The 22,039-nt window shown below is 39.0% G+C and overlaps 1 pseudogene; it reads right to left on the bottom strand.

The window, feature by feature from the left end:
* Nucleotides 1-21,580, bottom strand: part of LOC102906281 (large ribosomal subunit protein eL13 pseudogene) — an 89,803-nt pseudogene extending 68,223 nt beyond the window's left edge.
* Between the last annotated feature and the right edge of the window lie 459 nt (nt 21,581-22,039).

The raw sequence follows: 22,039 nt of genomic DNA, 5'->3' as shown, positions 1-22,039 counted from the left end.
ACAAATCAAACCAATGACCACCTCTGATGAACATTAAATATAATCTGTGTCCTTTTGCAATAAATACTTGGTAAATATTTAATTCTTTATGTAAAGTGAATGAACAAATTCCTCTCATTTGTGTGCTGATTTGTTTTTGCATTTAATAAATGATAAAATAATAGTAATACCAAGTAATTTACAAAATTAAAGTGGTTATAATTCATTATGAGTGAAAGTTTGACTTACCTGCTTTATTGTTTATTTAAAATTTCTTTTAGATGCAACATATTTTGATATCATTCCCCTCCCAAAGTCTTCTCGGATCCCCTCAACTTCCCTACACATGCAACTTCATGTTCTTTCTTTCTCCTCTTAAAATCAAAAAAAAAGCAAAACAAAAAAACAATAGGACAAAAAGTTACCCAAACAAAAGGAAACAAGTACACTAAAAGTAAACCTAGTCTAATTTGTGTTGGCCAACTATTCTTGGGTACGGGGCCTCCCGTAGAGTGTGGTTGATATACCCATTGACGCTCCTCTGGAGAAATCTGGTTTTTGCTTTCCCAGCAGGTATCAATTACCAGCAGATTGCTGGTTAAGGGTGGGAGTTTGTGTCCACTTCCCTTTCTCCATGCTGGGATTTCGTCTGGTTTGCACCTGTGCAGGTCTTGTGTGTGCTGCCACAGTCACGGTGAGTTTGTACGAGCATCAACCCTACTGTGTCTGGAAGACGCTGTTTCCCTGGAGTCAGCCACCACGTCTGATGTTTACAATCTGTCTATCCTCTCTTTCACATAAATTTGTGAGCATTGAGTTGGAGGGTTTGATAAAGAAACCGCATTAAGGGCTGAGTTCTCCAAAACCCTTCTCTGTGCACATTGTCCAGTCGTGGGTTTCCATGTTAATTACCTTATACTGCAAGAAACTTCTCTGATGAGATCTGAGATATGTTATGTTCTACATATCGATATGCCATTAGGAGTAACTTTATTGCTATATTCCTTTATTAATAACAGTAGTAGGTGTTCTCCTGGGACTGGCAAATGGAATATGATGGTCCAAAGAGAGAAGAGGGAAATAAGAATGGGATTAAATAGGACATGGGAGGCCAGGGTAAACTAGAGAATATGAAGGGAGAAAACTAACACTAAGGGCTCTTTGAAAAGTCACAAGTCAACCGACAACTGTAGAAGCTTTCTAACCTATGTAAGAAATTTAAATGGAGTCATCACATAATGGGGGAGAAAATGCTCCCCCTAGACACTTTATGCTGTCAAGTAAAACCTCCAGTGCCAGGAATGGGTTATATCTTCTTGAGACATTGGCCAAAATATTCCCATTGCTCCTTTCCTTCTAATCATCCCAGGCTATTTCCAAAGCTATTGGTAACTTTCCATAGCACAAGGGTAAGCCCCATTGTTGAAGCCACAGCTCACTTTTGCCATAAAGCAGAAAGAAATAGAGCTAGTGCCCAACTAGCATCTTTATTACAACTTAATGGCATTCGTGGTATTCATGAAGGTATTTGACATGTTACCTCAGGGGAAAAGTAATCATTAAAATCACTCAGCTTCAAACTGTGTGACCCCCCAGTGGAGACCTACATGCAAGATATACTAGTGAAATCATAGCACATGTTATAGGAGCACCCAACCACTTTTTACAACTGAATTTAATGCTTACTCCATGAGATAGAACACATCCTGGCACTGATGGTCAAGAACCTGAGGCTAGCTCTCTACCTATTTTAAGTATCTTTGTACACATGGTTATTTAAATTTTTCTCATGCAAAAGTGTGTCATGAGTGAAACAAGTTTAAGAAAACCTAAGCTGGATTGTAGGACAATTATAAGACCCAGGCATTGCTGATGACAGGGTAAAAGGTAGTTGCTATGACAACAGATTGCTGATTTTTCAAACAATCAAATATACCATATGAACCTATCACCCAGTGATTCCATCAAGGGACATGTCCCCTGAAGCTGAATAGGAATTGTAGCAGATGTTTGTACAACAATGTTGATCACAACAATATTCATAATTGCAAAATGTTGAGCCAACTCAATGTACAGCAACAGGAATATAAAATATCACAAACAGATTGTACAATACAAGATGGAATAGTATTCAGCTCTAGAAATGAATAGTGTTTGAACACATACCATGATATGAAGGGGATTTAAAAACATTGCCTTGAAAGATGTGAAGTCAACAGATTAAGGAACATCTTGTAGAATACCACTTACATGAAATATGTAAAATAAGAAACTTTTTGAGACAACCTATGAAAAAATTGCCAAAGACTTGGAGTAAGGAATGAGCACATAATGCTAAATAGGCCCAGGGTTTCTGTCTAGGTGACACAATTTTCCTTTAGAAAAAGACAGTAATAATTATGGCATAGCATTGAGGCTGTAACTAATTCTAATGAATTAGTTCAATTATTTACACTCAGAAATGATTAAAATTAACAAATTCTATGCTATATAAGCTGCAACAGTAAAAAAAACTTTGCATATTTGAATTTAAAAAGTCCATGTTGAATCACCTGGTGTTATCTATTGAATTTATTGTACTCCATGCCTCACTTTCTATGATTTCATTAAACATTCTCAAGAAAGAACTCTTTTTCTAGAATTAGTAGTGTATATCATTGTACATACTTTATGTATATACCATGGGGTATACTCTATGATCAAATACAAGTATGCACAAAAATGTGTATATAATATGCTGACATATTATATGCATGTGTCTGTCAGGTGAGCTCTAGGAATAAATGAAGCATATTTTATCAAGGACAATCAAGGTCAGTTTATGATTCTTGGTGACAGTTCCTGATACAAATCCGTGGTGAGGGGTATCCCTTCTGGTATGTGTTAATATGGAGTTCTGACAGTATTCTAATATTTTTATAGTTACGTTTGCTTCAACACAATTTTAAATAGAATTAAGGAAATAAAATCATACCTGACCATTGCAATGAGTAAAATTACTATTTAACCCATTTCAACCTCATGCCTAAGAGACAAATGTGGTTACATCAGTCAAAAGCAGTCTGAGTGTTTGCTGGGAGTTTAGGGAATGTTAAATTCAGTGAACTTTAAATCTCATCTATAGCATACTTCAAAACATGCTGATGAGAGCAAAATGGGAGAACAGCATGATTATTAAATAACAGGCGTTAATGGCACACTCCAGGCATGGGTGGCTTTAGGTCAACAGGAAGTCATGCCTACGGGTGTGAAATCAAGTTACTAACTCCTTAGTTGTAACACAAGGCACATTTTCTCATCTCTTCCTTTTGAGGTGAACATGGCATTCATAGGTGGGATCCCTTTGTGACTGTTAACTTACACAACTTTTCAGCATAGAAAGGCGGCAGTTTAAGAACAATGCAGAGCTGGGATGATGTCTTGAATTTTATACACTAGAGGTAAATTACACTAGGCATCACAATATCACAATATCAAGAAGATAAACAGTAACAACTAGCAGAATTAACCTCAGGTCCAGTAGTTGATCCTCAGCACTCATGCCAATTGATCAACAATCACCAACAATTTACTATAGTTGACTTGCCCTCTGATATACAACGTAGATTCGGATTTTTTTCCCATAACTGTCTTGTTATACTGTAACCAGATATATCGAGAATTGTGTTTTTCTCCATAATAGCTCTCATTGGAAGAAAGGAAAGAGCAAATAAGCTGCCTCTCCAAGGAGTTGTCTTTAGAGGTAAGAATAAAGAAGCAGATAAATTAAAATTCAGCACCGTTGGCAGTGGAAAATAAATACTCCTTAAGCAAATAACCATTTGCTCCTCAGTAATGTTTGTTGACCCCAGATGACCCACCAAATGAATGGTAAATTAATGTATAAACTAAGAATATTGGCTGTTAAAAGTAGCATCCTGGTTGAATTATGAAAAGATTAGACTGTTGAAGGGACATTAGATCCAAGACCCATACAATTGATTGCCAAGTGAAATGAACAAGTATGGCTTGCTAGTAGTTTTGCCAGTAACTGAGAAGACAGAAGTAGAATTTCACTAGGTTGAAAGGTGAAAGGACATTGGGCATGATGAGGATACTGAAAATGGATGGTTCCCTTGAGAGGTTAGCTTTCAAAGAACATAAAAAAGAAGATCATTTCATAATGATGTGTAGCTATAACAAGATTCTATATATGTTTAAGAACAGCCACAATGGAAAACACATGTGTTGGCCAGTTTCATGTCAATTTGACATGAGCTAGGGTCATTAGGAAGGAGGATACCTCCATAAGATCAGGCTGCCTGCAAGTCTGTAGGGCATTTTCTTTTTCTTTCTTTCTTTCTCTTTTTCTTTTTTCTTTTTTTTTTTTTTTTGGTTTTTCGAGACAGGGTTTCTCTGTGTAGCTTTGCACCTTTCCGGGATCGCGCTCTGTAGACCAGGCTAGCCTCGAACTCTCAAAGATCCACCTGCCTCTGCCTCCCGAGTGCTGGGATTAAAGGCGTGCGCCACCACTGCCCGGCTGGCATTTTCTTTATTAAGGATTGATGGGGGAGGGTCCAGCCCATTGTGGGTGGTGCTATCCCTAGACTGGTAGTTCTGGGCCCTATAGGATAGCAGCTTGAACCAGCCTCGAGGGAAATCCATGGTTGTTGCATCTGCTCCTGCCTCCAGGTTCCTGCCCAGTTTGCGTTTTTGTCCTGACTTCTTAGATGATGAACAGTGATATGGAAGTAAGCCAAGCAAACGTTTTCCTCTAAAAGTTGCTTTTGGTCATGGTGTTTCATCACTGCAAGAGAGCCCTCACTAGGACAAAAATTAGTACTGGGATTGTGGGGTACTTCTGTGACAGACATGATTGTGTGTTCGGGTGAGGAATATGGAAGGGCTTTGGAACGTTGGACTAGAAAAGACATTGTGTGTTAAGAGCGCAGTGGGATGTTCTGTGGGAGCTTGCAAGATAAAAATGTTGATGTCAGTGCAGATAATAGAGGCCTGGCTTGTGAAGTTTGAGAGGGAAGTAAGGACTCAATCAGGCCTTTTGTGTGAAAAATCTGTGGTGTCTGGTCAGTTGGAGCTGAATAATTGGCTGTGATTAACAAGAGACCAGAAACACGAAAGTAGAACCTGTGCTTCCCTGGGACAATGGATGTTGGTCAGCTGGAGCTGAAGAATTGTCTGTGAAGAGAAAGAGACCAGAATCATTGAGGTGAATCTTCTGGGAAGTGCATTTCCCACTCAGCCCACAGAGGCTGCCAAGGTTGTGCTGCATGCTGGCAGTTGAACTTGGCAGGGTAAGAGTTGCCCAGGTGGCACTGGTTTTGAAGGCATGAAGGGGTCATTGGGAGCAGCTGAGGCTTGGCACTGTGTGAGAGGACTGGAGTCCTTGAAGAGAGCCCAGGAGAGGCTTTTGGTGAAAGTGCAGCCTAGTTGCAGTAAAAGACCCAAGAATCATGGAGCTGCCAGTACTGTAGGCTGACCACCAAGGATACTACCAAGCTTGGAGTGGAGCCTGCCAGAGCATGAAAGACAAGCTGTGTGTGCTGCTGAGGGCAGAGCCAGAGAGGTGAAGTGACTCTAGTCCCATGGAGGAGCCCAGAAAACAGTGAGTGAATCCCAGACGTGGAATATTGAGTTGTTTACACAGTTGGCGTTTGGTTTTGCTTTGATTTGACCGTGATTGTGCCCTGGTTCTTCTCTCTTGAAGTAAAGTATTTCATTCATTTTTTATTTTATAGGAGACCACAGTTGAGAGAGGTTAAAACTTTTAAAATATATTAAAAAAAGAGGTTTTGGAGTTTTTAGAGATTTTAGATTTTAAAAGTCTGGACATTTTTAGAGAGACAACTCTTAATGTGTTTGAATTTGGAAGGCGGTGGGACTTTTTTAAATTGGGAAAATGACTTTATATTTTGATGTCTTTATCAATGTGTGACCTTGAGGAAGAACAAGAAAGAAATACTGTGCCTAAAGAATGATATGTGGGTGTGTAAAGTTGACAAGTGGTTTATTTGAACATGATACAAGCTAGAGTCCTCAGAGAGCAGGGAGCCTCAGTTGAGAAAATGCCTCCAAAAGACCCTCTGTATGCATGCCTGTAGGGCATTATCTTAATTAGTGATTAATGAGGAAGGATCCAGCCCATTGTGGGTGGAGCCATCCCTGGGCTGGTGGTCCTGGGTTCTATAAGAAGGCAGTCTGAGCAAGCCATGAGGAACAAGCCAGTAAGCAGCACTCCTCCATGGCCTCTGCATCAGCTCCTGCATCCAGGTTCTTACCCAGTTTGAGTTCCTATCCTGGCTTCCTTCAGTGATGCATCATGATGCATAAGTGTATGATGAACAGCAACATGGAAGTGTAAGACAAACCCTTTCCTCCCCAGGTTGCTTTGGTCATGGTGTTTCATCAAAGCAATAGTAACCCTAAGACACCATCCAAAGAAGATAAACTAATGGGATACTCTGAACATTTGCAAACAAAGGGATCAATTACCCTCATCTCATTTGATATGGGTCGTTTATTGAAACTGTATGAAAATGTCCATATAGGACACAAGACCGCAAGGGTACAATCTGTACGTACCCTACTGCTTGTTTATATCTTTCATTCCTTTTGTTTGTGTTTTTCAAGACAGAGTTTGTCTGTGTAGCTCTGGCTGTCCTGAAACTCACTCTGTAGACCAGGTTGGCCTTGAATTCAAAGAGATCTGCCTGCCTCTGCCTCCAGAGTACTGGAATTAAAGGCATGTGCCACCACCACCTGGCTTTTATTCTTAATATAGACAAATTATGAGTAATTTATTGCAGTAAATTTCACACACCTCAGGTGGTGATAGACCTTGTATTACTTTAAGGGCTATAAATTCAGGCTTTCTGATACTTTGGGTAATTGTAATTAAAAAAGATCCACAAGCATCCTTAGTTCTATACAGTAAAAAGTCTGGATATAGAATGGATAGTATTATATCTTTACCAGGTAATAGTTCTAGCTTAATTCTGGCATAGCGCCAGTGTTTTCAGTACCTTCCCATGTGTTTCCTTTTCTTGGAAACAAATCAAAGTGGACTCTTATCTTCAGAGGTTACCATCATGGTAGACAAAGTGGACAACATGACTAGGCATCACAGAGGGTGCACAAAATTTGCAAAGAGCAGAGTAATGCCACCTTCCTGGGCAATGAACTGAATATGCATATGTGTGCTGTTTGAGCTCTGCAGAATAATCAGAGAGTCTGTGAGGAACAGCAGAAGATCTACTAAATTCTCCAATGATATAACTCTCAAACACCCTGGTCTGATAGCACTGATAAAGGAATTTAACTAGATTGTAAGATGCATAATCAGTTTCATTTCCATGTAAAAACAAGTAATGCAATATCATTTCACGTTCTCTAGATGAGATGGTCACAAAATATGGGGCCATCTACTTTTCAAATATGTGTCCAAGTATGTAGGTTACAGGTGCACAGAGATACATGTATTTAAAACCAGAAAGCTTATTCTGTATCCCTTTATTAACTTATTTTGGCCAACTTATATAGGAACTCCTTATAACTCATGTTAGCAGTGGATTTAAGATTACGTAAAATGTCACTGTATCAACTCATGATAAACTATGTTTGGATATCCATACATAAATTGCAAATCTGCATATTAACTGATCCTGATGAAAAAAAAATGGTTTCTTGCTGTGGAATAATCCCTTTGTATACCTTAAAGATTTGTTATTTGAATTGGTTTAACAAAAAACTGACTGGCCAGTAGCCGGTCAGGAAGTATAGGTGGAACAACCAAACTAAGGATGCTGGGATAAAGAAAGGTAGATCAGAGGAGTCGCCAGTAGATGCAGAGAGATAAGATGGGTTAGTGGCACAGCCATATCTGAATGGAATGGTAGAAGTCATAAAGCCAGCACAGCTGCTTGACAAAGATCCAGCAAAGCTGTGTCACATAATAGCTGCCACGCCACCTTTGGTTTTTATCTCCACTTGTTGCATACTTGAGGGACTTCTAATATTTGTATTGTTTGGGGATATTGGATTGGTGGAAAATTTCTTATGAATCATTTATGCTTTCTCCCAGGAATGCTGCTTCTAAGCTTCTCTAGGACAGTCATGAACATACTATTTCCCCCCAACCCCTGCTTTTAGGCAGATATCCTTATCTACTTGAAGGTCTTCCTTAACACCTTGGAAGTTGTGACACATAAAAAAGCCAGAGGTCTCATGAGGCTGAGACATTCTTGAAACATACATCCTTGTACTTACTCAGGAACAAGATATTCAAAACAAAGTAAACTTAAAAAGATCAACAAGATTCAGTGGGCTAGAGGAGTTGGCCACAGTTCAGGTTACAAGCCTTCCCACTGTATACTCAAACAATTATGTGGCATATGCCTCTGCCCTACACAGAGACATATTGGTGAGCAAAATATGGAGTGGAAAGATGATAAAAGAATAAGATGTCAGGACCTCCCTTTCTTAGAAATGTTAGCATATAGAGGGCCACTGTGATGTTATATGACCAAGGAACAACAGGGTGCCAGGATTAGACTTATAAACAAACTTTATAAGACATAAATGTGAACATTGTATTATGCCAGAATTTGAATAATAGTTGCAGTAGCTTTGGCCAGAGGATTTTTCTGTGACACTCTGATCATTAAGAGTTAATAATACATTGCTTACAACTTGGCAATTTGAGTGGGCTGGCTTAGAGATTTTTTTTTGGTCTAGCTCCCTTGAAGCAACCAAAGCTACCAGCCTAAGAACAAGCTACCATTTGCCTCTAGATTATTAAAAAAATGGACTATGGGGTTTATGAGTAAAAATGATAACTATTTATAAATGATGTCAAAACTTGAGAGAAAATGATTGGAAATGATAACTCTGTTCTGTCATAGTTATTAATGATAACCAAAAGGAAGTGAAACACATGTTCAAAACAAAAAAAATGATATGATTTATGTTTTGGAACAGCATGAATGTATCCCTGATTACCAAATTCTGCATAAATAAAAAAGCACTCTAGCTGCTACTCAGGCTGCAAGAGTCTCCTGACCACCTTGGCCTAGCACACCTCCTTCTCTCACCAACTCCTTACATCCTCTGCTGGCATCTGTCCTGAAGGGAGGGGATGGCCCCCATCAGAGCAGGACAAGCCATACCAAGATGTGCTTCCTCTCTGTCCATGTCAGAGATATAAACTATAAAAATATAAACTAAGAAGTGTCCCATGCCTCATTCAACCCTGCCCTCATGTGGAGCTGGACTCTGGCAGGTTAGTTTAAATGTATGAGTTGGCTAGTAACAAGCCTGAGTTATTGGCCGAACATTTGTAATTAATATAAGCCTTTGTGTGGCTACTTGGAGTTGGTGACCGGGAAAGAAAAGTCCACCTACACTTTCCAAATCTGGAGGCAGGAGAATCTCTGTTTACTGTGTTTCAAGATTGCAAAGGATACTATTGATTCCTTTCATATACAGGCAAGAAGTAACAAACTGACAAGTACCACTAAATGATGTTAACAAAGATGCTTAGAAGCTGATGTATGTTATCATTAATGTCTCCTCTCTGCTGTTCTGTCTAGCAGGCAGGGATGAAAACCTTCTCAAGCTGGCCATCATCTGTCACTCTATGACAAATACAGTCCTCTGTTCTGGTTTTCCGACCCAGAATGGCTCCCACAGATGGTGGCAGTAATTGGCATTATCCTGTAATTCATGCTTCTGTGATGCTTCCCTACATGTTATTAGTAATGAAATAGCAAACATATGCGAGGATACATCACCCTGGTAAGATAGAACAGATTTGGGGAGAAAGTTTTATGTGATGATTAGGACAAAAGCTTCCACCCAAACTTTCTAGGCTTCAAAGTCATTTTAGATATCTAATTTGGGAAATAATATCACTTGTTACAGTTTTGGGGAGTTACATAAAATCAGTATTGCTGTAACAATGTGTGGATTCTGTAGATAAGATAGCATTTAAATTCATGCCTGCTTGTTGTAACCCTATTTCCTCTTTGGGGGAATTTTTGTATTATCTGAGAGCTTTATACATTTATATAATGTATATTGAACTTACCTAATCACCATTGCCTCTCTTCAACTCTCCCTAGTGCCCCACAACTCATCTCCCTCCCTATTCCAACTGATTCTTTGTTATTAATAAGCTGCTGAATCAAATTTGTACTTCCCATATGCACAGGGGTATGTGCCTAGGTATATTTCTCTATTATTATTTTATTACTATATTTCTCTATTGCTTTTGTTTGTTTAATTTTCATTTAAAATTTTTCATTTAATTTCATCATATTCTTTCCCTCAGGAACATAGTGCCTACCTGGAGAATGGTTGATATCTACCCAGTGACATTCCACTGGAGAAAACTTTTTTTCTTTCCCAGCAGGTATCAATTGAATGTAGATTCTTGGTTAGGGGTAGAATTTTTGTAAACTTACTATTGTCAATACTGGAATTTGCTCTGTCTTTAGCCTCTGCAGGTCTTGTATGTGCTATACAGTCTTTGAGTTCACATATGTATCAGCCTTGTTGTGTCTGGAAGATGCTTTTTTTTTTTTTGGTTGTCCACCACATCTGTCTCTCACAGTCTTTCAGCCTCCTATTCCAAGTAGATCCCTGAGCCTTGAGTGGACAGGTTTCATAGAGGCATCATCACTCTTAGGGCTGAGTACTTCAAAGTATCTCACTCTATGAATTTTTTCCAGTTGTGGATATCATGTTAATTACTATATAATGCAAGAAGAAGCTTCTCCGAGAGTTGAACAGGCTCTTCTATATGGGTATAGGAATATGTCATTGGAAATCAATGTATTGCTTTGTTCTTTTAGCCGAATAATAATAGGTTTTCCCCTAGGCTCATGATCTATCTAGTCTGTTTGTTGGTAAGTAACAATAAGTATCAGTGTCATATATGAGTGTGGGCTTTAAATCCTATCAAAGAGTAGTTGATTATTTCCATAACATTTCTGTCACCATGACACCAGTTTATCTTACAGGCAGGTCTCAGTTGTAGGTCACAGGGTTTGTAGCTGAGCAAAATTGATGATTGATTTCTCATCCAGTAGCTTAGAATGTATCTTCTTGAACTTTGAACACTAGTCAGTAAGTGTGCAGCTTCTACTAGGGCACCAGCTCAATTTCTCCATGTTCTATGACATAAATAATAAATAATTGTTCTTCAGCAACAGAACTTTACCAAAAAGACAAAACCCACGTGGTCATCTCATCAGATACACAAAATGTCCTTGATAACATACAAAATCAATATACAAAATCCCTTCTTGATTAGTCATGGAGAAATGAGGGATAAAAGGGACATGCCTCAACATAGTAAAAACAATTGACAGCAAGGCCACAGCCAAAACTATTCTAAACAGAGAGAAATTCAAAGCATTTCCATTAAAATCAGAAGCAAGACAAGGATGTCCATTCTCTTTGTACCTATTCACTATAGTACTTAAGGTCTTAGTAGAGCAATTGGACAATTGAAAGAGTTATCAAATAGGAAAGGAAGAAGTGAAAGTTTCCTTATTTGCAGATGATATAATTTTATACATAAAAGACTCTACCAAAACCCTCTACAGCTCATAAACATCTTCAGCAAAGTAGGATACTATTCATATATATAGTTTTCTTAAACTCTTTTAAATAGCCTTATTTATAAGCATTTGAATGAGATATATAAGAGGCCAAATATTGTTTTGAATCAATGGATAACTGAGTCACCCTGTCAATATATAAAGACATAAAGAGTTTCATTGAACCCCACTAAACTCACTAATATGTCACATATCTGAATTTTGTCTGTGACTAATGATTGAAAAGAGCTCTACCTTTGGGAATCATAATCATATATATGCTTTCATATAACACTCAAACTATGATAAACAACTTTTATTACCATAAAATTGAATTTCGTGGAATAAGGGTTAGGAATTCCATGACCAGGGACTCAAGGATCTTCCCTTACATCTACTTTTGCTGTTTTTTTATGTCTAGTGTGTCTCATGCATCTGTGGTTATGAAAAGAGATTTGTTGAAAAACAGTTGCATTACCAAAGCAAAATAAAAAACATCTTCAGCATCCTGAAGACCGGAGCCTGAGACTCTGAATATCTGTTCTGCTAACTGGTTAGCATTAGCTGCTTCATCACAACTTTATTGCTAAATATTATGAATTATGAATTTGTCTACAGTTTCCTTCTGGAGCAAATAACCTCCATGTATGCACTAAGAGGGTATCGTAAATCACTAAGTGCAGCAACTGACTATTTTCGACTTTCTAATCAACACTACCTAACTACCTGGCCTCATTTTTCTTATACTACCTTCTTAAAATATCATTACTCTTTTTAATTCTTTGTCCATTGCAAGGAAGATTTATGTTTTCCCACCATTCACCTTGATAATGACAATTCTTCCCCAAAGGGGGAAAATACTTTAGTGGTGATATCACGCTTTCTATGACACCATAATGACAGAGCGACTACCTAGAAAATGACAATGTGAGTCACAGCGTAATTTCATTTAAATAAGAGCATTGTAGGCCATGGGGCAGATCAGTATTCATCTACTGGATTCTACTTCAAGCTCCTGCCTTGAGTTCTTACATTGGGTTATTTTGATGAGGGACTGTAACCTGTAAGATGAAATGTACCTTTTCCTCCATAAGTTGCTTTTGGTCAACGTTTTATCACAGCAACAGAAAGAAACCAGAGCAAAGTCCCTGAACTGCCAAAGCCTGGATGCTATTCACACATAGGGTACAGTCTTCCAAAGCCAAGTGGCCCCACTGTCACCCAGAGACACCAGCCATCAACGCTCTTTTGAGTTCTGTCAGGAGTCCTTTTGTTAGTTACATTTCTGCTTACTCTGACAAAATGCCTGACCAAGAAACCTAAGGACCAAGGATTAGAAGGTAGACTCCATCGTGGAAGGAGGTCATCACAGCAGGAGTGTGAGGCAGCTCTTCACTCGGCAGCCACAGCCAGGACACAGATACAGATATGAATGCTGGTACATGGCCTACTTCTCTCTCCATATTAAATCTCATACTCCACCCCTTTCGTGATGCTCCCATTCAGCATAGGATTCTGTCTTCAGATAACCTTTCTATCTCTCTCTCTGCCCCATCCCCCCCCCCAACAGAGGCGCACACAGGCACATTTCCATAGTGACTAAAAATGTCAAACTGACAGTGGAGACTGACTTTCACTCTTTCTTATTTTGACCTCGGCTGGCGTGTTCTTCCCATTGTGGTCTTACATGCAAGCCAGGCCATTGCTCCAGGACCTTTGCTGAGACTCCTGTAACTCATGTTCATGTAGTGCATACGCTTTATGATATTTTATCATACAAAACAGTGACTTCTATTTGCATGTGTTTTTACTATGGGAACTGATTCTCAGAAGCTTTGCATATATTACCAGTACTTTTAACAACTTGGCTCTAAAGACTCCTCTCTCTCTCTCTCTCTCTCTCTCTCTCTCTCTCTCTCTCTCTCTCTCTCTCTGTGTGTGTGTGTGTGTGTGTGTGTGTGTGTGTGTGTGTTTATATAACAGTTAGCTTCTGTTGTCAACCTGACACAAACCTAGACATGCCTGGAAAGAGAGAATCTCAGATGAAGAAGTGCTTCCATCCTATTAACTTACAAACAAGTCTTCAGGACATTTTTTTTTTTTTAATTTTTCAGTAGATGTAGGAGACCCCAGCCCTCTGTGAGTGGTGCCATCCCTAGGCTCCAGGGCTGCATATAAAAGGTGACAGAGAAAACCAATAAGTAGTGTTCCTTCATAATTTCTCCTTCAAGCTCTTGGTTTGAGTTCCTGCTTTGGTTTCCCTAGGTGGCTGACAAGAACCTGTAAGCCAAATAAACACTTTTCTCCATGAGATGTATTTTTTCAGCCTTCCATCACAACAGAGAAATAAGTAAACTAGAAATAGACAGATAGATAGACAAATAGGTCAATAATTATAATTTTCCATTAAACAGGCAAAATATTTAGTAGAGCTTACCAATTTGTTCCGAAGTTCTGTGCTAGTGAGGATTTTGACCAGCTAGTAACTACACTCAATGTTATCACTTTCTTTACTCTAATAATGAAGGAAGGTGCCCATGAGTCTACCACTGAGACAGTTACGAAAACTAGCCATTTTCAGATGAGGCAGGAATACTTCCAAGCATGCACACAACACCTAACCAGTAATACATGCTTTAGTTAACCAGTAATACATGCTTTAGTTAACCAGTAATACATGTTTTAGTATTTATTTTTATTTAATATTTAATTAAATAATATTAGTATTTAATATTTAGTACTCTGGCATGAGCTTGTCCCAATATGAAGCAAAGACAGCATTCTTTTGCTAGCCTTGGCACATGATCTCATCCTTGGCTTTTCCAGCCTCCAGAGGTATCCTTTTCCCTTGCAGCTCTCAAGGGAGTAACACCTAATCAAGTGTCTCTCTGGGATGCTTGATTCTGATGCCAATTCTCCCTTATAAGGCCTGTTCATTCCACTGGGTCCATGCACCATCAATGGTCATGCCTCCATCTCAAGGTCATGAGATAAGCTAACTTCATTGCATCTGCAATAGTCTTTGTTTGCTGTGCAAACGCACTTGGTGCCAAGTCTGGGAGATACAGGAATACATGTCAAGGAGGAGTGTTATTCTACCTGCTGCAGTGTTACCAGGCCAAATCCTTCCTGCAACTCATATTTATAAATTGCCTATCATATGTCAAGATCTGTTGTGTTGTGCAAAGGATTCTGTGAAGACTGGAAGCACAATGTAAGGGAGACACAGATTCCAATGGGGGAAGATTATTAAATCTGAAATAAAATCAGTCTGCAATACACTGGCTGGGGTATTATAAGATAAAAAAGAGAAAGGATTAAAGAGAATGTTTCCAGCTGGTTTGTGTTATTGAGCAGTTTATATGCTAATGACCATTCACATTACATTGCTAAAAGTTAGTTTTCATCCATGTTTAAAACAATTCCAGGAGCCAATTCCCTCCCCCACAACCACCAACAAGTGTCAGAGATTGGGCTGCAATACACATCCCTTCTTAGACGAGAATATCCTCAGATGAGGTGCACAGTATATTTTTCTATAGCTAGGAGCCAAAGATACATTCCTGTGTGAGGATGGGAACTACAAAGTACTCAGAATGCATTGAATAGAACACACCCAGTGGGTAAGGAGGAGACTACAGTGAGAGCAGCATCAATATGGCTGCAGGCACTTAGTGGGTTCCAGCTGTCCCTGGCTGCAGGTGGACAAACTCACAAAGCTTGAGCTGCTGCTCAGGTTTCATCTGGGGAGGTAATGGAGTGCCTGCTGGTCACCCATGTCCCAGTCTTGTGAATACAAAGTATTTATGTAACATAATCCCTGGGAAGTAGGCCAGTGCAGCAGAAAACAAAATAGATTCCTTTAGACTCCACAAGATGGCTAGTTGATACAGCCCGATATGCCTCTGAATCACTCAATGAAGATAATGCAAACACAGCCATGCTTTGTTTTTAGAGTATTTTAGGACATCTTGTTTCCCATTTTATTCATTTGGACCATACTTTCCACATAGATTGCTTTCATCATTTTATGTCCTTTCATTTTTCACCAAATCTCACACACCCACACTGTCAAGGAATCGGGAATATTTTTTTCTTAGAACCTAGGTAATGTTATGTGAGAAGGGTAAAATAAATATGTACTGCATAATGAACATCTTAACAACCAGAATTACAAGCTCAAAATACTTGTAGAGTTTTCTCCAAGTAATAGAGACTCTGTCGTTACATTTTTCCCCTTATGTTGTGTATAAAAAAAATAGATAGACTGCATATAGCAACAAAGTCAAATCAGCCTTTTATCCTTGAATCTCTTTGCATTAAAATAATAAAAATAGGTGAGCAGAATTGCTCAGGAGGTAAAGGCATTTGCTGAGAAAGTCTGGTGACCTAATTTTAACCTGGAACCCATGTATAGTGGGATGGGTTAGGAGACTGCAGGAGATGCCCTCTGACCTTCACATATGTGATATTGCCTGTATAGACACACACACACACACACACACAAACACACACACACACAAACACACAAACATACATATAATTTTTAAATTAAAGGAAATACCTGTTCCTGATTTCCTCAATTGGAAAAAAAATTGGTTTCTAGTATTTCCTTTATTATTTATTAGCTGTGTGTGTGTGTGTGTGTGTGATAAATACACAAACACAAAGTTCACCCCCTGTGACATACTTTCTCCAGCAGGGCTCCACTTCCTAAAGGTTCCATAACCTCCTGAAATAGCGCCACAAATTGGGGACCAAGTGTTCAAACCCATGAGCCAATGGGAGAGGGGGAACATTTACTATTCAGCCCACAACAGTAAGAAAACCTCCATTAACAATACTCAAAATGCTTCATAAAAATAACGCAATTCACTTCACACCTCTAGAGTAATTTTATATCAGCAAAATTGACTAATTTTCCTTTGTAGGTAACATCTCATTCGTGTTCTGGAAAGTTTGGCCTTTCTACAAGCTCTGGGAAAACGCATAGTCATCAGAGGTTTTTGTTTTGAAACAACCTGTAGTATTCGAGAATCTCCCAAGCACTCCCAGGACTCCGAGCTCACACTATTCAAAATCATATATTAGGGTTTTATATGCCTGGCTTCTCTTCTCACATTTTGTGTGTGTGAGTGTGTATGTGTGTGTGTGTGTGTGTGTGTCTTTCTCATGCTAAATCTGGAGAAAAAAATCCATTTGCTTTGCCTGCCTTCACAAGAGGGACAGTTATGCTGAGACAGGGAGTCATCGCTGTCAGTTCTGTACTGATTGGCGACTCCACCAGCCTCCACTGGACCCTCGAATTTCAATAATCACAGAGATGGCTTGGATTAAACTAAATGGGTCAGCAGAGCAAAGCCAAAAGTCATGAATCTGGGGAAGGAACTGGTTGAAATGAAGGTCTGTTAGGTAGGGGAAGGAGATAGAGAGTAAGAGGAGAGCACATTAGACTTTTTAATGAAAACAAGAACAAATTTAACTGAAAATATATTCTTTCTGTAATGTTTTTCTAAACATGGACAGTAGCATTAAGATGTTTACTTGCCTTTCCTCAGGATATATACATACACACTAAATAAAAAACAGACTCACGCACCACTGGTACCACACCAGGCTGAAGACACACACCAAACACAGGTATTGCACCTATGTACATATTATATATCACATATGTATACCCTGTCTATATACACTATATATGCCACACCACACACATGCAAATCCTTGCACATAATTGTCCCACATCCAATCAGTCAATGCAGACATTTCCATCTGTCGCTCTGTCTTGGTACCTTCCGCACTTTTTCCACGGCTTCTCCCAACAATGCTGGGCAGTTATTTTTTTCTTAGTTTCTCTTTTCTTGGGCTATTAAGTTTCTGTTCTCTGTGGGGAACATTTTATAGCTGTCACAAATTCTTTAAGATTTTTGTCTGTCTCATCTTGCCACTAAAGAACAAAATGTTCCACAGACACACACACACACATACATACACAGATGCTAGTGCAGAAAACTCATTCTTCATACCCCCTTCCAGACAAGGGGCAAAAAAGGAACAATAGAAATAAACAATGTTTCTCTGGGGAAGCTCTGCAGAAAGTGCAAGGGATAAGAAAGGAAATATATTTGGAACATAAAATATATATGAACAAAAGGGAAGTATAAGATTCTATTAACACTGAGATAAAACAAATAACTTGTTCATGTCTATGTTAAGCATGGGGAGGGGAGCGCCCTCTCAAAAGGAGTGTAATGATAGAGGCTGAAAGATGTTATAAAAACGAACAAGGTGGAAAGTCAACTGGAGACATTCTTTGAGAAAATGAAACAGACCTGCAGATTCACAAAGGTGCGAAGCTGAAGGTAGTTTTACTGATTCTGACAATATTCAGGACAGTTGACCCAAGCTGGGAACCAAACTAGGGTTGGAGTTAGAGTTCCAAGCAGAAGACCTACCCCAAAGTATCTCCCATTTCAGAACAGAGCCGTTCTTCATCTTTCCACAGAGGTCACTGGGAGTCACATAACGTCATAACGTTCTATTACCCCTTACAGAAAGAAACTCTTTTAGTGCTAATATATTTTTAATTTATTTTCTGACTACTTGTTCATCTTCTTTTCCACAGCTCTCCATCTTCACTTTTGAGCCGTAATAACATTTAGCTTACATTTGGTATCATTCTGGCCAGGATCTTCTGTGTGTTGCTTTGCTAGGATGATACACATTTTCTTCTACCTTTTTAGGATGTAAACTTCTTTCTGATTACTTCAGCATGAACTCCTGTGTAGCACATATGCGTAAAGCTAAAATTAAACACATTGTGCTGCTTAGAAAAATATTTAAAAAGGAAAGAAAATCATAGCTGTTAGAGCCACTCGATTTCACAAACTAGAGTTACTCAGAGACAGGGAAAAAAGGATGGAGGTAATTTAGCTGAAATTGGTGTAGCAGTGATTCATCCTATTTATCTCTGCCAAAGATGCAGAAATCACATGAGGCACCTTAGATTGGCAACAAAATCTTTTTTAGACTGGTGAATCTATTTCTCATTTCTGTAGCTAGATCTAGAATTTTCCAAACAAGCTAGACAAAGATGCCCTAAGAAATGACTTAGGCTCCCCCATAAGTACGCAAGTTAGTCATTTGTGTTATTCTATTATTTCTAACTCGTTTTATTTCATTCCATGCCTGAATGGAAAAGACTGGAAGGAATGCCAGGCAGGTTAGAGGCTGCACAGCATAGCACATAGGAGCACAGGCATTGAGGTCAGGTGTCTGTGTCTGAACTGGGACATTGGTCTTTCCCTTTCCTTTCCTTTGAGCATGGACATTAGCCTTTGCTGGTTCTCAAGTACCCCATTTTCAATGAGAACTTGTATCATTGATTTTTCTCAGCACTCCACCTAGATGAACCTGGGGTGCCACCACTTGATTTTAAAAGCCTTGTGTCTAACAGGCACTTGCTAGGCAGGTTGGCTTGGCTGGCCAGCATGCCTCAGGAGATAAACCTGTCTCTCTCCCCACTTCTGGGGTTGCTGGTATATACATCAGGCATCATTGTGCCCAGCTTTATTCTGTGGTCACTAGGGATTCAACTAAGCACTTTAAGATTGCATGGGAAAGCATTGTCTAAATTGAGTTATCTCTTCAGTTCTTCCTAATTAATCTTTATTACTCATAATCCAAATAAGGAATCCTAAAGAGAATGTAAGAATTTGCTCTCCTGAGTTGGTTACCTGTATTAACCTATAAACAAAACATTGCTCCTTGTTTGGGTCCTGTACTTCCAAATTGCTCTACAAACTCATATTTCTCAGTGATGTCAGATACTGCCAACCCTTTTACAATCAGGGATGGAAATATGAAGAGAGGCACAGTAAAAATGTTCAAATAGTTGGCAAGATGGTTCCCAGCTGAGATCAAGCAAAAAAGCAGGCTTTGTGTTTTAGCTCTCACATTATAAAGGAGTATCCCTGGTGTGCCTAAATAGACCACGTTTTTCATATTTTTGTTCATTTTGAAGGTGATTTCATTGTTGATAATGTTCCAAACATGCTAGTGCGCTGTCTTGCATATCTAGACACAGGAAGGGCACATTACATCTTATGGAGGAAGATGATATGCTCTATAAGCTTAATCAGGCATGTACCACGGTTGACCATGAGTTCAGTGTCAGCACATCTACAGAGAAATAACATACCATAAGGTTCTGTATTGCTCAGACAATAAAACATGGTGAACAAAGATGTGCATGCATATGTGCTCACTATTCACTAGCTTATTATTTTTGATACTGCTTTAGTTGAAATAATTGTTAAAGAAAAATGCTTATTCAGCAGCCCACAACTTACACACTACGAACTTTCTGCTATAAAATAACATTGTTTGTATATCTGAGTGTAAAAATAGATGATAAAGCCAGCCGGGTAGTGGTGGCACATACCTTGAATCCCAGCACTTGGGAAGCAGAGGCAGCCAGATTTGTGTGAGTTCTAGGCCAGCCTGGTCTACAGAGCGAGTTCCAGGACAGGCTCCAAAACTACACAGAGAAACCGCATCTCAAAAAAACAAAAGACAAAAAACAAACAAACAAACAATAGATGCTAAGCCTACTTTCCAGACACAAGGGTTCAGGAAGACTCAGAGAAATGAAAAGTCTTATTGGATGATAATTCAGGCAGTAAGTGACAGAGGCAGGAATAGAGAACCCCCAGGCCTGTGATCAGCCTAAGAGCTATGGCATTCACTCTGCTGGGCTACTGGATGGGTCTGTCCTGTGGGAATGGATTTAGCAGGGAGCCAGAACACCAAGGCAACCAAGAGAGCTCTGCCTGTGAATGAAACTGATGGAGAAGGAAACTGTAACCATACTACAGTTCGGATCACAGTCATGACGGCCTCCAAAGAAGAAACACAACCACCAGTGTACTGAGTAGGTTTTCTCAAAGTGACACAAACTAAAGACACCTGGGAAGACAGGACCTTGATTTAGCAGTTGCTTTAATCAGATTAGCCTCTGGCCACATCTGTGGGGTGCTTTCTTAACTGCTCATTGATGCAGGAAGGTTTCTGATTCAGTTCCTGACCTGGCTTCTCATGGATGGAAGTGTAAGTCATATTAACTCTTTTCTTTATCAAGTTCATTTTGGTCAGTGTCTTACCACGGAATATTACCAGAAGATCTAGGTTTAATGAGTGTATGTTAAAAGAATGTATGCAAATATACTGCATTTATTATTATATTATGGTTGACTTACTCTAAAACATTTCTATTTTATGTACCATAGTCATGAATTTAATATGTGCTCACCAAATATATGATTAAAAATAGACCAATTTCATATTTTATGAGTGTGATAATTATATATTTTCTATACTCAAAACAATGACTTTTTAATTTGTCACAAGTTATTTGAGGTTTTTTTTTTTTTAAGAACTCAGTAGACCTATGTTCTTTTTTATGACTTACTGTCTTGTAAGAACTTGTTGACAATTTCTGTGTGGTGCTCATCTTCTTTTTCTGTTCCATAAAGAGTATCAAAGGATTAGCCTAGATTCTTATTGATCTTTTGGTGTGTAATTGTAACAATACAAGAAGAGTGTGTGTTGGTAATAGTAATGAAGTGTTTCAGAGAAGTATAAGACAAGAAAGGGTTGTTATGTAATGATCAATTGATGAATTGAATGAGGCCTGGAGGAAGGTGTGGGTGGCTGCTGAGTATATTCGGAGAAAATGCACAATAACTTGCAGTAAACCAGAATAGTGCTATGAAGCTTTGTTCTGCAGGGAGGAGGTAGAAGCACTTACTGACCAGGGAGGGAAATCTGAAAGGGACATAATGGTTACCTTAAAATAACCAGATTCTTTTTGAAAGTGGCTACAGTCCCTTTTCTACACCCCACACTATGTGATTTTTTTTTAATACTAAATTCTGTATTTCCGCAGTTCCGGTTTATTCACCTTGTTTACCTGCTACACATCTCGGATGCAGTTCCCCCATTGCGTCGCCTGCATTTCCATCCTGTTGGTCATTTCCTTTGCTATAATAAGTATCTTAGATGAACACAGCTTTATTTATTTTTACTTTTCTTACCTGTACTTTAAAGAAACACCCCCCCCAAAAATCAACACCTGAGTCCACTGTCATAGGATACCCATCCCCATGTTTTGATCTAACAAATGCAGAATTTGGAGGTCATAACCTTTAACTTTATTTCACTTAGACTTAATTTTTGTGAGGGACAATAGACAGGTCTGGTTTTATTCTTCTGCATGTGTATTCCCAGAACAATTAAATGGAGAGAGTGTCTCTTTCCCAATGCATGTTTTTGTTGCCTTTATCCAATATCTGTCGGGTAAAAATGCATGGATGAACTCCGTGCTTTTCTGTGTTTCTGTTGGACTGTATCTGCCTGGAGGTAAACTTTCTGTTGTTTGGCTGCTACTGCTTTTTAGCTCC

Source organism: Peromyscus maniculatus, chromosome 22, assembly GCF_049852395.1.
Source record: "Peromyscus maniculatus bairdii isolate BWxNUB_F1_BW_parent chromosome 22, HU_Pman_BW_mat_3.1, whole genome shotgun sequence".
In the NCBI taxonomy this organism is placed as follows: Eukaryota; Metazoa; Chordata; class Mammalia; order Rodentia; family Cricetidae; genus Peromyscus; species Peromyscus maniculatus.
This window is presented reverse-complemented; position numbering and strand designations above follow the sequence as displayed.